The sequence below is a fragment of the Phyllobates terribilis genome, unplaced genomic scaffold (genome assembly GCF_046119375.1).
Source record: "Phyllobates terribilis strain yellow unplaced genomic scaffold, ASM4611937v1 Scaffold_9__5_contigs__length_417890890, whole genome shotgun sequence".
Classification (NCBI taxonomy): domain Eukaryota; kingdom Metazoa; phylum Chordata; class Amphibia; order Anura; family Dendrobatidae; genus Phyllobates; species Phyllobates terribilis.
The window spans coordinates 54,106,273-54,117,293 of NW_027362769.1; positions in this window are offsets into that span (position 1 = coordinate 54,106,273).

Genomic DNA, 11,021 nt, shown 5'->3' on the forward strand with positions numbered 1-11,021 from the left:
TGCTACTTGTGAACATAGCCCAAGGTGTGGAGGAGTATTTTTGTTTTTGGTTATTTATTTTACCTTATACACAAGTTTTTACCCTGGAAAGGAAATTCCTTAACATATTTCACAGGGAAACCGCTTCAGTTTCGTTTTTGAACGTTTTATTGTGAGCCCGCAAAAGTGGCTTAATACCTCTGACCACGTTGTTGACAGCAGTGACCTGGGGGTCAGAAATGCTTCCAGTGGCGATCCCCATGCTGCCCCCATGTCTTTTGAGCACTGTCACTATCGTTTTGGGCACTTTTTAGGCTTTCTACAGACTGCCGGGGGTGCTGCCGCAAAAATGCTCGGGTCTCTCAGAGACTAACATTGGGCTCGTTGCTCGGGTCGAGCACCCGAGTATCACGGTAAGCTCGGCCCGAGCTTTGAGCACCCGAGCATTTTAGTGATCGCTCAACACTATCAGTCGTCATCTTGGTGAGGACACGGAAGTCTTGCCCGTTACCAGTCTGGCACCCATGGCTGACTTTATGTTACGCTGCCTTAACCGTGACCCTCGCATTGTCAAAATGTTGGGTGACAGTCATTACTGGTTGATGACACTTTTAGACCCCCTCTACAAGGAGAACTTTCACTCTCTTATTCCTGAGTTGGAGAGGTCTACAAAAATGGGGCAGTACCAGAAGGCCCTTGCTGCAGAACTATTAAAAAAAATTCCCATCTGAACACGGTAGCGGCAGAGGTCACAGTTCGCTGCCCAACTAAGGCATACAGGCGAGAGAGACGCAACTCCAATCCAGCAGAGGCAGGGGAACACTGTCAATGTTCTAGGACAGTTTTCTGAGACCTGCCCAGCTTACAGGCCCTGAGGCGCAGGGTACTCTCACAAGGAGTGGAAAGTTTCAAAAAGATGGTGAGGGAGTACCAGCGTCCTCCGTGATTCCTCTGTGCCTTTTAATTATTGGGTATCCAAGCTGGACACTTGGAATGAACTCACTCTGCATGCCTTGGAGGTCCTGGCCTGCCCTGCCGCTAGCGTGTTATCGGAGCGTGTTTTTAGTGCCGCTGGGGGAATTATAACTGATAAGCGCACTCGCCTGTCAACTGACAATGCTGACAAGCTGACCCTTATCAAAATGAACAAGGGCTGGATTGGGCCAGACTTCTCATCACCACCAAATGACAGCAGAGTAACATAAAGTCAAATCCACTGTGTTATTTCGGGAGGTGTATTTCCATGCATCGCTTCACACCCACACATGGGTATACGCTTCCTCATTTCGGCTGTTTTTTTACTCTTCTCTTTATCCTCAGCATCCACGACCACTATACCACCAGGGTGACCGTGGTCCATGTTGCCAGCATTGCAAGTTCCTCTGTCCTAATTTTTGGCAGCTTTTGCTTGGAAGGCATAGGCAAAGACTATGGGAGACCCACTCCCCAATAATGGGAATAATGTTTTTAATATGCTGTACTGCATGGCTCTTGTAAGGGACATTGCAAGTTCCTCCTTCCTAATTTTTGGCAGCTTTTGCTTGGAAGGCATAGGCAAAGACTATAGGAGACCCACTCTCCAATAATGGGAATAATGTTTTTAATATGCTGTACTGCATGGCTCTTGTAAGGGGCATTAAAATTGTCTTGTTAAGCTACTGTGACCTCCACGTCTCTTCCAAGGGTCGTTAATATTGTCTTTTTATTCCACTGCGACCTCCACCACTCTTCCAAGGGGCATTAAAAGCGTCTTGTTAAGCTACTGTGACCTCCACGTCTCTTCCACAGGGCGTTGATATTGTCTTTTTATTCCACTGTAACCTCCACCACTCTTCCAAGGGGCATTGATATTGTCTTTTTAATCCACTGCGACCTCCACCACTCTTCCAAGGGGCATTAAAACCGTCTTGTTAAGCTACTGTGACCTCCACGTCTCTTCCACGGGGCATTGATATTGTCTTTTTATTCCACTGTAACCTCCACCACTCTTCCAAGGGGCATTAAAACTGTCTTGTTAAACCACTCTGAACTCCACGTCTCTTCCAAGGGGCATTAAAACCATCTTGTTAAGCTACTGTGACCTCCACATCTCTTCCAAGGGGCATTAAAACTGTCTTATTAAACCACTCTGAACTCCACATCTCTTCTAAGGGGCATTAAAACCGTCTTGTTAAACCACTCTGAACTCCACAGCTCTTCCAAGGGGCATTGACATGTTGTTTTTAATTACCTCTAACCTCCACGACTCTTGCAACGGGCATTGCATTTCCTCCTAATTTTTGTCAGCTTTTGCTTTTCAATGCATAGGCGAACACTAAGGGAGACCCACTCCCCAATAATGGGTAGAAGGTTTTTAATACGCTGTAATCCACGTCTGTTTCAAGGGGCATTGCAGTGCCTAATAATTTTTGGAAAGCCTTCCATTCCCTGCTTAGGCCAACAGTGTACAGGAGACCCAGTAGCTATAAATGGAAAAAACGGTTTAGTTAAGGCCCTCTGACCTCCATGTCACTTCCAAGGGGCATTGGAGTGCCTCGAAATTTTTGGTAGGCATTGCATTCACTGTATGCCTTATAACTGTGTAGCTGAACCGCTCCTTTTGGTACGGAAACATATCCTACAAGACATGTGTGGTTGGCTGGCCTGATATTGATGTGAATGGTCCCTGTTCCTCCTGCTCTTTCTCCTTTGCCACCACCTCATCCATCATTCATCACCTGAAGCTTTGTTTTAACGGGAGTCATAGAACTGGGATAGTAGCAGGAAAACATCCAGCAATCCTTGAAGGAGGTAGAATATGCGCCAAAACGCTGACCACCTCAGGCCTAGCTGCTACTACATACATGCGCTTGCATTCCAAGGAACAGAAAGCTAAGGAGGTGGATGGCCTCATGATCATGAATAATTTACTCGTTGTGTAGGAGGCCGACCACTGCTGCTGTCTACCTTCTGAACTTTGTGTTGAAGCCTGATTGACCCAGGACCCGCAATCCTCTATGTCTGGAGGACGTGTTGCATCCCAGTGTCCAACTGTGTCCCGGCTTCCACAATATTAACCCAGTGTGAAGGCGTCAGTGAGATGGACCATTCCTGGCCACATTCACTTGTCCACGTGTTTGTGGTTAGGCTGTCCTTCCCACTAAATGCACTGGGGAGGGCACAGGTAATGTTTTGGTATGCGCGCTTGTGTATAAGGCGCACCGGGACAAATAGGGGCGGCTGGGGACCGTTTATGGACACCCGGCCACCCCCACGCGGCTGGGGACTGTGTGTGGGCACCCGGCCGCGGGGCGGCTGGGGACTGAGTATGGACACCCGGCCGCCCCCTGGCGGCTGGGGACCAAGCGTGGACACCCGGCCGCCGGGCGGCTGGGGACTGAGTATGAATACCAGGCTACCGACGCAGCCATGACGTGGTGGCCAGATTCCACCTCCTCATCCCTAAAAGGCCCAATTTCAAGTGCAAGCAAGCTAGCAGTATGGTATTGCAGCCTGGGGGGTGGGTGGGTGGCAGGCTGCATACTTGCGCTTGTATTGCAAGTTATGGGGGAGGTACAATTGAACACTGCCCTGGGACAAGGACTTGCACGGGGATAGTTGCAAGTCTGCATCTTCTGATGCGGCAAGGATCACTTTTGATGGGCACACTTTTAGGCAGTGACCTGGGTGTCAGAGATGCTTCCAGGGGTCTTCCCCATGCTGTTCCCATGTCTTTTTAGCACTGTATGCATGTGTCACACAGCACATGGCCAGATAAGGTTGTAAAATGTTAAAATGACATTTCCCGGTGAATGCATTTGTCACGGTTGAAAGCAATACAAACGTGCAAAAACGCATAAAAAATGCTACTTGTGAACATAGCCCAAGGTGTGGAGGAGTATTTTTGTTTTTGGTTATTTATTTTACCTTATACACAAGTCTTTACCCTGGAAAGGATGTTCCTTAACCCCTTTCCGACCTGGTCGGTAATAGTACGCACCAGGTCGGGAAGGCCGATTCAGCGGGGGCTCCGGCGGTGAGCCCGCACTGAAGCGAGCACATGTCAGCTGATTATTGGAATCGCATTCCACCCGCGGCTGTTAATATGTTAAATCTCTGACAGTGGCATTTAACTCGCGCTTCCGGGAGTCCTAAGCCCCGCCCATCAGTGACCCCGTCACGTGATCGCGGGTCACCAATGGGTGGGCATGACAACTCAGGGTCTGCAGCAGACGCCTGTGGTTGTCATGTCTCAATTGCTATGAGCGCCACCTAGTGGTCAGCACTCATAGCTAGTGAGCATTTCTCCTGCATACAAGCGATCTGCTCATCGCTTGTATGCAGTAGAAGCAATCAGACAACTGCTGCTTCTAGTCTCCTCTGGAGACTATAGAAGCAAGCAGAAAGTGTAAAAAAAAGTTTTTAAAAAAATAAAAAATATATAAAAGTTTAAGTCACCCCCCTTTCGCCCCATTCAAAATAAATTATATATATATAAAAAAAAAAACCACATACACATATTTGGTATCGCCGCGTTCAGAATCGCCCGATCTATCAATATAAAAGAAGAATTAATACAATCAGTAAACAGCATAACGAGAAAAAAATTTTAAACGCCAGAATTTTTTTGGGTCGCTACAACTTTGCAATAAAATGCAATAACGGGCGATCAAAACATCGGATCTACCCCAAAATGGTATCAATAAAAACGTCAGCCCGGCACGCAAAAAATAAGCCCTCACCTGGCCCCAGATCCCGAAAAATGGAGAAGCTAAGGGTCTCGGAAAATGGCGTAATTTTTTTTGTTTTTTTAGCAAGCTTTGGATTTTTTTTTTCACCACTTAAATAAAAAAGAACCTATACATGTTTGGTGTCTATGAACTCGTAACGACCTGGAAAATAATGATGGCAGGTCAGTTTTAGCAATCTGTGAACGTGGTAAAAAAAGGACCCAAAAACAACTGTGGAATTGCATTTTTTTTGCAGTTTCACTGCACTTGGAATTTTTTTCCCATTTTCCAGCACACGATATGGTAAAACCAGTGATGGTGTTTAAAAGTACAACTCGTCCCGCAAAAAATAAGCCCTCACATGGCCATATTGAACGAAAATTAAAAAAGTTCTGGCTCTGGGAAGAAGGGGAGCAAAAAAGGAAAACACAAAAACAGAAAGACCCATGGTCGTTAAGGGGTTAACATATTTCACAGGAAAGCAGTTTCAGTTTCGTTTTTGAACGTTTTATTGTGAGCCCGTAAAAGTGGCTTAATACCTCTGACCACGTTGTTGACAGCAGTGACCTGGGGGTCAGAAATGCTTCCAGGGGCGATCCCCATGCTGTCCCCATGTCATTTGAGCACTGTCACTATCGTTTTGGGCACTTTTTAGGCTGTCTACAGACTGCCGGGGGTGCCGCCGCAAAAATGTTCGGGTCTCCCATAGACTAACATTGGGCTCGTTGCTCGGGTCGAGCACCCGAGTATCACAGTGAGCTCGGCCCGAGTTTCGAGCACCTGAGCATTTTAGTGCTCGCTCAACACTAGTCACCACAGGTTGAGACGTCTCACCCATCATGCAGGGTCTCTGCTCTACCTAACTGGAACGGAGTTTTCCACTTCGTCTACACCTTCTACTTGTGAACTTCTTTAAACTTGGTGAGAGTGGTGATAGTCCTTACTATTTCAATCTAATAAATGATGGATGTATTACTCCTGATGGTATTTGATAAAAGTATTGTAAACTACAGTGTCTGCAGTAACAATTTAGTTTGTCCTTCTCCAAATGAGGAAAGCATGCAATTCTAGAGCATCTATGTTATAGTTTTAGGGTTTACATTCACTGGACCTAAGGTGACCAACCCCATACATGAAGAACATCCCAAGTTCATTATTTCCCCTACATCTAATGAGACTTTTACCATACCCTTATTAATCACCTCAATTAATGTGTCCACTACTCTAAAGTCTAATAAAATGGTGATCTACACCAGTCCAACCTGTCTAGCATTGTGTATGGTGGTCTCCTGACTTCATTTAGGAACTGTTGTCTTTACTATTAACCAGGGCATTTCTAACAGGGTGAAAAACATTATGATTATGACTGGGGGGAGGTGGAGAAATCACATTGCCTCAATGTCATACTAATTATTGGATAGCCATCACTGAACTAAAATGTTGAAGCACAGCAACATAGCATACACTAAAATGTACAACAAGCCAGACTATGGTTTTGTTTTTCTTCAAACTCCCTCTGGCAGATGTATTTTCATCCCAAATGATCAGCCTGACAAGGACAGCCTGGCACTGCAGCACTGACAATCAGACCTAATACGCCCTGATATTTCTCCCTGCACAATTCAAAATGATCATTACGTGGCACAGAAATAGTGGTAAATGGTAAGAGGAACTGATGGGTTACATGTAGACAATCATTCATTTAAATAACAATGTGGTGACCTTGATGGGAAAGTGGCATGCCATGACAGCACCACATTGAACACTTTAGTATAGGGGTGCACAACATTTTTTTGTCTAAGGGCCACATTGCCATACTGAACTGATTCCAAGGGCCGCAATTTTTTTTAAAGGGGTAGTTACATGAATACATCACCAGAACCACCATCAGTACATTCATACAACACCAGAACCAAATTTTGAGTATTTCAAAAGGATTTGAAGAGTTTCTGTCCCCAAAAAAATCAGTGTGAACACATGCTAACTTAAACTGAGTTTTTTGGAGCAGAAACTCAGCGATTTGAGATTATGAGGAAGATTTGCTAAGTTTTGACACTTAAGGTTTAACATAGCCATGAAATACATTGTGGATTGCTACATGTGTACAAGATCAGAACCATTGACAGCACACGAATACAGCGCCAGAACCATCGTCACACATGATGAAGGCACGGGAGCGCTGATCCGCCATTCTCCTTAAGCGACAATATGAATAAGACCCTGGCAGGGTTGAAACGTTAAATTGATGTTTAGTTGTTATTTTCCTGCAACTTTTTATGTCAGTGCTTGAAGTCTTGCTCACTGTTTGTGAAAATAAACTGTTTGCATATTCAACGAAAGAGTGTGCAGTGAATCTCTAGCTACCAGAACCATCGTCAGTGAATGAGTGCAGCACCAGAACCACCATCAGTGCATGACTGCAGCCCCAGAACCACCATTAGTGCATGTATACAGCACCAAGCTCAATTGTAATGTCAAGTCAGACTCAAACATTTGTATTTCACAAACCTACAATTCTCAATATCTCCTGAACAATGGTAAGGATATACTGGGAGTTGTTACCAACCATCATCGGACTGCGGACCATACAGGAACCACAGTTCTGATGAGACGCAGGAGGTATCACAAATAAACATTTACATCTAGGTGCCTTATAGATGAGATCTTCTCTGATTGGAGTTGTTCCCATTCCTTTTGTCTCCATGTAGCATTGACTTCATGATGAGATTTCATGCCCAGAGTTAGTCTCTCAAGACCTGCCTTTTCTCCATCTTCAGCACCACATTACTGCACAGTGCCCTTAAAAATAAAAGTATCATTACACTGCTCCATAAATAAATAATATCGCCTATCTTGTGCCCCTGAATAAATAACTGCCCCTCACTGTGTTTCCTGCAGAAAATACCCCCCCACACACACTGCCCTTCTCCAATATCCCACCCCACACTGCCCTTCTCCAATATATCCCCCATCAATTCACCTCTGTATAATACCCCACTCAAACTGCCCCTTTCCCAAGCCCACCCACCCCACACTATGCCCCCTTTCACAATACCCCCCTTCCTAATTGCCGCCTAATGTCCCTAATTGCCACATTATGTGCCCTCATAGTAACACAACTCTTCCCTCCCTCGACCCTGCTCTTCTAAAATAACAAGACATTTAATCTTCAGCTTCTCCTGGAGCTTCTCCTTCTCATCACGCTGCTGCACGGCGGGGGCTGACGAGTGCTCCACTTCCCTTGTCCCAGCGCCGTAGTGTTCAAATGTATTTGCGTCGGAGATGTGAATACGTTTGAAAATATAAGAGAAGGAGCTCACACATCCCGGACAGCTCCGCGGGCCGTACAACATCCTTCGGCGGATGCATGCGGTCAGCGGGCCGTATGTTGTGCAGGCCTGCTTTAGTGCAAAGGTGTAGTTTGCATGGCCTTAGTATGCATAAAGTGACTGTTCAAACCATGCAGTGCACCTCGTGATAATAAAAAATAGTACCTTTAATGTGCAAATCTGATTTTCCAGAAATTGTTCTTTATTGAGATATGCTAATGGGGTGTTCGAGGCACCCTTGGTGTGGCCGAGAAATTTAGTGCACCTTCTCACCTACATGTTTTAGACCTATCTCCACCCCCTTCTTCTTTGACCGGCAGCTCTGGCTTTACAAGATCCAGAAGAGGGTGGAGATACAGGTGCATCTCACTAAATTAGAATATCATCAAAAAGTTTTTTTATTTCAGATCTTCAATACAAAAAGTGAAACTCATATATTATATAGAGTCATTACAGACAGAGTGATCTATTTCAAGTGTTTATTTCTGTTAATGTTGATGGTTATGGCTTACAGCCAATGAAAACATAAAGATCATTATCTCAGTAAATTAGAATACTTCATAGCAACAGCCTGAAAAAGGTTTTTAAAATCCGAAATGTTCTCCTACTGAAATGTATGTTCAATAAATGCACTCAATACTTGGTCGGGGCTCCTTTTGCATCAATGCGGTGTGGCATGGAGGCGATCAGCCTGTGGCACTGCTGAGGTGTTATGGAAGCCCAGGTTCCTTTGATAGCAGCCTTCAGCTCGTTGCATTGTTGGGTCTGGTGTCTCTCATCTTCCTCTTGACAATACCCCATAGATTCTCTATGGGGTTAAGGTCAGGTGAGTTTGCTGGCCAATCAAGCACAGTGATACTGTTGTTTGTAAACCAGGTATTGGTACTTTTGGCAGTGTGGACAGGTGCCAAGTCCTGCTGGAGAATGAAATTTCCATCTCCAAAAAGCTTGTCGGCAGAGGGAAGCATGAAGTGCTATAAAATTTCCTGGTAGACGGCTGCGCTCACTTTGGTCTTGATAAAACACAGTGGACCTACACCAGCAGATGACATGGCTCCCCAAACCATCACTGATTGTGGAAACTTCACACTAGACCTCAAGCAGATTGGATTGGCCTCTCCACTCTTCCTCCAGACTCTGGGACCTTGATTTCCAAATGAAAATTGGAACTCTGGGACCTTGTGGAGTGTGTCAATGACTGCCTTCTGGACATCTGTCAAGTCAGCAGTCTTCCCCACTATTGTGGAGCCTACTGAAATACACTAAGGGACCTTTTTAAACGCTTAGGAAGCCTTTGCGGGTGTTTTTTGTTAATTATTCTAATTTACTGAGATAATGACTTTTGTGTTTTCATTGGCTGTAAGCCACAATCATCAACATTAACAGAAATAAACACTTGAAATAGATCACTCTGTCTGTAATGACTCTATATAATATATGAGTTTCACTTTTTGTATTGAAGAACTGAAATAAACTTTTTGATGATATTCTAATTTAGTGAGAAAAACCTGTAGATGGAAAATAGGTGAGAAGGTGAAATGAATTGCTCTGCCATACCAAGCGTGCATCAAGTGCCACATTAGCACATTTGATTAAATGCAGAAATAGTTTGGAATACTAAAAGTACTATTTTTAGTGGGACTTTTTTCTATGACATCATAGAAAGTGCGGTGCTTGGTTTGAACAGTCATTTTGTGCTGAAAAATTCCCTTTAAATATTGCATTACTTTATAAAGTTTACTGCATAGCATCTAGGGTAATATATAGCTGTAATATTGTTCTATGACTATAGTCACAAGTCCACTATTGTATTTAAAAAAAAATCTCCCTTGGAGTTTAGGTTGTTTTATTAGAAAATATGTAAAATATCTATGAAATACACACAGAAAAAGAAAAAAAGACCATTATAAATCTGCGATATTGATTTTATTCTATCTACCCATTAATAATTCAGTACAAAATTCCCAGATTGAAATAAAAATACACAAAAAAAGTCCATAGAACATTTAAACAGAGAATGGGACAATAGTAAAACCGGCACATCGTGTCTTGTTCTATATAGTGATGAAAGATATCAAAAAGGCTTGGGATCAAGTAAAGTAATCAGGGTAGGTCCCCTGAAAAACAATCTCTCTCTCACTTAGACCTGATGCACAGACCGGAACGCAGGTCTCCATTACACAGATGAATGATGTGCCTATAGCCGGCTTTGTCCCATCCTGTCCCTCCGTGTGGCTCCTATTTTTATATAGAGACACAGAACGGATTTTAGCTACTGATGAAAATCTGTAATGAAATAAAAAGTTTGGCATGTTCCATTGTATGCCATATTGTACAGAGTTTATGCATATGGCACCGCAGGACGCTACAGACTATAGAGAAAAGAGTCAACTTATCACCCCTGCAAATGATGCTTTTAGGTGTAAAAGAGCCATACACTGATGAAAACAGAGATTTTGCTATGGTATGAATCCTCATTTGGTGTAAGCATTGTGGTACAGTGACACCCCATGTGTTCATTACAAACAATGCCGGCCCTAGGGGGCGCCACATGTGCAGTTTCTTCTGTGACCACTGAGGCATTCCTAGACTTTTATGGCCTAGATACCCAGAACTGGCACCATAATCCCACACTTGCTGCCCAAACCTAAAGAAGGGGTAAAAGATATAGTTACATCCGCTAGTTTACTGACTGGACAGTATAGTTGGCACCTATAACATTAACACAATCTCAGACACAATGTCCAGCTGGTTGTGTGAAGAAGTTTACGTGCAGGTCACTGATAAATTACACAGCCTGAAACAATGGACCCCTAAATATATATTTTGGTGGATGAGGGGAATCTCTAATTTTCTTATGTCCTGATAGATTTCAAGCTACATGTCAACTCGAAATACATATTTTTCTGCTGCAAGCTACAGTGCATTGTGAAAGTATTTGGCCCCCTTGAACTCTTCTACCTTTTGCCACATTTCTGGCTTCAAACATAAAGATATAAAATTC